General features: G+C 41.3%; 1 long non-coding RNA gene across 1 annotated transcript; it reads left to right on the forward strand.

The window, feature by feature from the left end:
- Positions 1-1466: 1466 nt before the first annotated feature.
- On the forward strand, positions 1467-3655 carry LOC135243480 (uncharacterized). The gene is made up of 2 exons (XR_010326649.1): positions 1467-1599; positions 2584-3655. It is a non-coding gene; the product is annotated as an uncharacterized LOC135243480 (long non-coding RNA).
- Positions 3656-7376: the final 3721 nt, after the last annotated feature.

Below are 7376 nucleotides of genomic sequence, written 5' to 3' on the forward strand. Positions count from 1 at the left end.
ACACATCAAACCTTGAACACTAAAGTGCAACCACAGCAAAAATGCATTTATTATAAATAATAAAAATGTTAAAACTCACACCTAAAAAGAACAGAGAAGTAGACTAGCAGCCAAAATTAAGAAAAGAATGCAGAAAGGGGGAAGTTATGTCCCCCACAATGGTACAGCAGATCTGAAACCTCTCTAATCTGACCACAAACAACTAAAACACAACCTTAAAAAACACACACAAAAAACACAGAAAGTCCACTAAAGCAGCCAAAACAACTTTTTTTCCTCTCTCAAATAAATATTTTAGAAATGTGTGAAATGTGGTGGGGGTGTTATGGTTTGGGCATGTATGGCTGCCACAGGTACTGGCTCACTTGTCTTCACTGATGATGTAACTGCTGTGGAGAAAACCAAGGCAACTAGCCCCCAAAACAAGCTGGAACTGAATTTGGCTGCAGTACAGGCCTGGCAGAGCATCAGCAGAGATGGGGAGGTGTATGGGTCACACAGCCGTTGCATGCAAAGGACATGACAAAACATGACTAGTTTCTTATACCTAACATTAATATTTATTTTCACAAAATAAATGTCAGAAACGTACGTATTGATTACAATTGTGCTTTTTTTGCTTTTAAGCCATTGTGTTAGCAGAGTAATGACCTCAGGGCTGTGTAACCGTGAAATGTCCAGCCCTCAGTCAATATCCCTAACATATTTATGTTTATTACAAATTGTGGGACCTAAAGCAGAAATTCAAATTCTCAAATTTAAGTTCAATCTTCCAATATTTTTGATAGCCCTAATAATGGGTTTTCACACTCGAACATGTTCACCCACCCAGGGAGAACTTTATGGTGCTGATTAATGTACTGTTTACCCACAGCAACTAATTTTCCTGACACCTCCATGTATGTTAGTTGAAGTAAAATGTGGAGTTTGCTTCACTACCAACTTTTCAATTATTTCTCATTTAGGAGAATACAAAGTCTATTACCACATAGCTGGTTAGTTACAAAACGTCCAGTATAAAAATAATTACATGGCTGGATAGTCTGCAAAATGAACGGTTACAAAATGACTTATTTCTCACATTGACCACATTGCATATATTAGCTTCTGCAAAATCCAGATTCCTAAAATGTAGTCCCCATCAGAAATATGTACACACTTATTGCATGCTTCTCTGACACTGAAACAGAGCACTGGTGGAAAGTCCAGAGGTCAGAAAATAAAAGTACTGCCATGTGCTTCTTCCACCAGCTGATTTCACCAATGATTCTGCCTGGCTGGAGGATTGTGCTAATTACCAATTCCAGTTGATTGGAACAAAATATTGGGGAGTGTAGCAGTCAGTTCGCCGGAGAGGCGGATTGGTCTCGGCTGCGCCGGCTGGTGGAGAGAGCACACGCACCTGGGCTGCGTTAGCTAATCAGCCCAGGCGCTTAAAGGTGAGCTGCTCTCCACAGTTCGGGGCCGAGACCAGGAGCGAACACCCAGAGCACAGTTATGATTTCCAGTCCGTTCCGGTTTGTTTTTGTTTGAGCACTAGTCAAATTAAGTAATCCTCAGCTGAAAAGTTGGAGGAGCTGGACCTGGCCGGGAAGGCAGGTCAGCTATAGAGCAGGCAAACTGAAAAGTTGCTGCTATTTTTTTTAACTTTCTTTTGTCTTTGCTATTTTAGCTTGTTATTTTTGTAAATTGTTTTTGCCCCGAACCCGTGAGGGGGATGGGTGAAGTGGTCAGTTTGTTTGATTTCGTCTTTGTGTGGGTGCGCTCTACCTCTCCATGCAACAGACATCGTTGCTCCCCAGTAGTGTCGCATCTCCCTGCCCGGTGTGTCACACTTGGCGTGTGACAGGGAGGACTTTCTGAACCTGGATTTTCTACTTCTGAACAGTGGCACAGGACACTGAAGGACATCTTAATGCAGTGGTTCCCAAACTTTGGTCCTAGGGGATAACTGTGTATGCTGGCTTTTGTTCCAACCATGATTGCAATCCCAGAATTTTAACAAGCTGTTAAATTTTCCCCCTAAATATGAAAAGCACCTAATTAAGAAAAAATGAACAGCTTGTTAAAATTCTTGGATTCCAATTGTGCTAGGACCAAAAACAAGCATATGCAGTGGTCCCCCAGGACTGAGTTTTGGAGCCTGTCTCTCAATGTGACCCAAATTTAAGGAAAGGCAATGCTGTTCAGAATAGGACTGGGCGTCAGTTTGACAGCTGTTTGTATGCATCTCTGCTTCATAAGGTCAGATCAGGTCTCATGCTAAGCATTTTGTTTATCCTTATTGAACCTGTATATGCCGTTAGAGTAATAGTACTGTGCAAGGTTATAACTTTATTCTGCGTTGTCTACACTTGTGTACCATTGATTTATGTGCTGTTTGTTTGCGGTCATTGTGTTTTTTCACAGGTTTCTAGTTCTTACTACATGAAGTGTGCTTGTGAATGTGTTGCCTTGAAGTTCATACAAAGCTAATCGACAGACAAGCAGTTATTTGAATGCGATTGATTTGAGTTGAGTGAACTCTAGAAGGTTGTGAATTCAAACCCAAGCTCGGTCACATGACGTCTTGTCTGTCCACAGGTGGTCATCATCAGAATCCTGCACTTAACAGATGAGCAGGGCTTGCTACAGCATCCTACAGCATGTTTGTCTCTCTTCAAACATCTCCTGATAAGCAAAGATAGATCAACCCAAAGTCTCCAGTGTGAAAACGCAGAGGAGAATTAGGATACATTCAGACAGCTGACCTTAATGCTCAATTCTGATTTGTTGCTCAAATCCCATTGTTTTAGACTGGCTCTTCATTTTTGAAAGTGACCCAGAAATGCGTAGCATAAACATTACTTTGCCAGTGTACCTGCAACATTTCTAACGTGATGCCCCCAAATGTTCGCTGGCTTCGTGCCGAAGGAGATGGAACAGACTCCAGAACAAACCATCTGCTCTCAATCATGTAAAGGTCAAACGTGCACATGAATTTGCACACCATTTTGTGTCGGAACCACCGTAGGAAAGGGGATAGAGCATTTGGTATGTGGAGCCGGCATCAGCACAGTACAGATTTCCATCTGATTTTAATAAATTGCATCCATACCTCTTCCCAGAATGCACCCTTTGTTTGGGAACGCTTAAAATGCAAGGATTTCCGCGGGGTCCGCATATTTTATTCAATGCATTTGTCCTGAATGAGGTATATGCCGCTTTTCTGAAATGGGTTTTTGTTTCTCACCAAGCTTAATCCTGCTGTCCATCCCGCCAAAGGTGCTTTTCAATAGGATAGGGGAAAATGGAATTATTTAGCAGAGATTTCTCTGCCAGAACGCTGACGGTGTCATTTTTCCATTTGCAAGCTGACAGAATAAAAAAGGCTGAAGCTCGGATAACAGGAGCAGATGCATTTGTAAGTGTTTCCATCTGAGTCTGGTTACTCATACCTGACGCTTCAGGAACATCCTCTGCTTCAGTATGGAGACTGAGTGGCTCAGAAGCGTTAATAATTTTTAACAGCATAAACACAGCATAATGCAGCTTCAGCACAGAGCTCTCAAAGGAATGCAAGTATGGACACAAAATAATAAAAAGAGGCCAACAGCACAGACCATTTAATTTATTTATCTCTCAATTGTGAGGCCTGAGGATGAATGGTCTCATTTCACATAACAATAAATTACAGCCATTTAGCAGACGCTCTTATCTAGAGTGACGTACACAACTTTTTACCTAGCATTGTCATTGTATCCAATTATACAGCTAGATATATACTGAAGCAATGCAGGTTAAGTACCTTGCTCAAGGGTACAGCAACAGATTACAAGACCAGCTCCTTACCCATTATATTATTATCAAAGTGCTACTGTCAAATTAAGGCATGCCCAATTCAATTTTGGCAATTTTGTGACTCCAAGCTGTACCACACTGTAGCTCAGTTGTGAAAGAGGAATCAATTACCTGTGGGTGTGGTGGAGGCTTGGTTTCTTTATGGCCAATCAGATTGGCCACATCTATCCTTACAAGCACCACCTCATCATTTTAAAAACATAAAATTTATATTTTCAAAAGTCTGGAAGGTTTTTCATCTTTGCTGAATACAAATCTAATGTATTGATTTGTTATGTCATTAATCCCCCTTTCTATTTTAATATGTTTTTGCAAAACCTTAATAGACTACATTCTGAGTTTACCAGACAGAATAAGAATCCACGAGAGACAGAATCCATGTTCTCAGCTTCAATATTTCATTCTCAATGGGCCCAGTGCATTCGACCAAACCCTATCGAGAAACATAAAGTAGCATTTACAATTATGCCTCATCAATACCAGCTCATAGAGGCGAGCATTCAAATGAATTTTCATTTTTAACAAACCTAATTGCTATCAAAATTAGACAGTACCAAAACTAGACAGAAGAACCATGTCTCAGTGCTATTGCTAAAGCATAGTTTGGAAAACAAATGTGTTTGATGTAAAGAACTGAGAAATACACGATCACCCTGTATTATTGGGGGGGGGGAATTAATTAGCAGTACTGACCTAGCACAGTTACAGGAAACAAGCTGAAATGTACCAACAGAAAATAAATCTAATTACTCAGAGACGCATGCAATGGCATTTCAGGCCTTCTGGTTCCTCAGACAACTGCTACCCACACAGCTTGTTAGAATTACGCATTAAAAGTTCTCTGCGCTAAATCATTTTAATGTGTTACGGTACGCGAGTACAGAAAACTCCGTCTGTTTCCGCAGGCTGCTTCTGTTCCCGACATCTCTTCGACATCATCCCTGATCAAAACCTCTCAGTTCCGCCCAGCTGTAGAGCCCTTCCAGGAAGACCAATCAGGTTACGGCTCACACACCCCGCCCCCCCAGGTCCAGCAAGGCTGATTTTCATTGAGTGCGTGTTTCTGGGTCACTGTGCATGTCGCTCACCGTTCACCCCTCCCCCCATCAATTCCCTGGCACGAAGAACGGGCCTCACTCTGCATACCATTAGAATGGACGGAGGGTAACCAAGCGGACAAGGCCCCCAGGGGCCCAGGGGGGCAGAGGGGTCACTGATGAGGTGGAATTACTTTGCGTTCAGGTCGACACCTGCCAGTTAAGCTGCAGGGCTGCATGGCTGACGGCCATGAGAACCCCCCCCCCCAGCCGTGAGAGAGGCTTCACTACATGTCCCACCACTTGTCTGTCAACCACCACGTGGAGTTTCCTTCAGTCAGCAAGCCAACGCAGGAACAAGCCTCTAAAGCAGGGATCAGCAACTCATGGTCCTCGAGGGCCGAGACCTGCTGGTTTTCCACCCTCCCTTTGCCTGGGAGTCAGGTGTGAAGACAGTCTGGCCAATCAGTAGCACTAATTACCCGGGAGAGAAGAAAACCAGGGCTGGATTTGGATTCGAGGGCCAGAGTTGATGATCCCTGCTCTAAAGGCCAGGTGGGCTTGGTTTGCACTACATTACCCAGCAGGCCTCTGTTGGTTTGGACAGTAAACCCAGCAAACAAACAGTTTGGTGGTCTGGGTATATTACAAAGCAAATGCGACATTCTGCACGAGCACAGTGCACATTTCTCACGTCCCAGACAGTGAGGGAGGTGGGGTCTTTCAGAACAGTGAGTGACAGATCTATCCTGTCAAAATCTGGAAGCGCAATCAAAACATTCCCAGAGGCCTCTCAGTCACGGGAAGAAGTGCCATTACACGTGGCGCTCATTTTCAGGGGCTTAAAGTTTGTGTTGCCAGATAGTGACGGGTGCTGAACGAGAAAAATCACTGATTCCCCATATTAGTTCCAGCAGTCGCACATTGAGTCAACTGAAGTTCTGGAAGATTTTGATTAGAAAGTACAAATCTCTCTGCTCTCCGCTTCCACCACAGGGAAATGAGCTAAAATCGGTTTCTTTTTTCCAAAACCCAACCTTCTCGGCACATTGTCCTTGTTCAGCGAACATGTTTCTGTGTGGTAAACTCCAACATTATGTTCAGTGTCCACCTTGAAGAGAAGTTCCCAAAACTACTTTTGATTAAGCACAGATGAAATAAACAATTTTTCCCACATATTTCTTGAAGGAAACATTTGGAGAACTGGCAACCCTGGAATATTATGCTTTTGTGTACATGGATAGTAAGCACAATTACTGTATCCATGCACACAAAAGTTTCGCATAAATATAAAATTAAATGGTATCTTATTTGTCCATAATTTTGTGTAATTAATCAGCCATACTCATTAAAGGTCTTCAGGTGTTGATGCTGAATCCTGCATAGTCTAATTATTGAACAGTACAGCTCTTGCTTCAGGATAAACTACCAATTTTCTGTAGTCGAAAATTATTTGCAAAATTACAACTGATGCATATAAATACAAAGAACGAAAAGGAACAATGCCCAAAATGGGTTCTTTCAGTGTTGAAACAATAGTTCACAAATAGATGTCTATGAGTTCAGTAACACACATATCACACAACATACCAATTGCTCACAGTTGGTTAATCTGCATTTTGAAATCAATTCAATATCTGAAAAGGAATCAGGCAGGTGAGTATGATCACAAAAGATTCTCTCAGTCCAAAATGCATTGTCTTCTCTTTCTCTGTACAAGCAACACAAGTGCATACTTGTGAGGAGAAGGTGGATTTTCCATAACCCAGAATTTTATTTATTTATTTATTTATTTTGCATGTTGCAAGCAGCAAAAGTTTATGAAAGTTTTTTTTTTTTTTTTTTTTTGGTTAAAACAAACAAACTGTTTGTTAGTTTCATTTTTTTTGTGAACTGAGCGCTGAACTGTTTTTTGTGGTGGGGCGTGATTTCTAAATTTGACTCCTTTACATGTTCACTTGTGCAACGACGACTATTCTTCCAACTATTGCTGCACATAATCAAGCTGTCACTTACATGCTTCCAAATGTCAGTCAACAAAAATTCTAGGCCAGGCTGTGTAGCATCAGCATACTAATTTACACTTTCATTGTGTGAAGCGCTTTGTGTGGCACGCAAGAAAAGCACTCCATAAATAAAAATACACTTGGTTCTGTTATACATCCTAGATATTAATAAATTTAAAAAATCGCTGCTAGTTAGTTACTATTAATAAATGGCGTTACATGTATTAAGCATTGTATTATAAATGTTATGTCTCTGCCCATGCCTGATCTAGATCTTGATTTTGAAACCCTGTCCTCTTACATAGCATAATAAATTATTACTGTTGGACTGAAACTCAACATTGCATATTGGCAAAGTATTATAGTTTAATAAAATGACTTTTTTATTAATGACAAGCATATTTTGAGCGTTACTATTAACAGCTAAAGCCAAAATGCAGCATATCCATGTATAACAGATGCTGGTGTAGAAACATGCGCTTTATATTTCCTT

The sequence above is a fragment of the Anguilla rostrata genome, chromosome 17 (assembly GCF_018555375.3).
Source record: "Anguilla rostrata isolate EN2019 chromosome 17, ASM1855537v3, whole genome shotgun sequence".
Taxonomy (NCBI): Eukaryota; Metazoa; Chordata; class Actinopteri; order Anguilliformes; family Anguillidae; genus Anguilla; species Anguilla rostrata.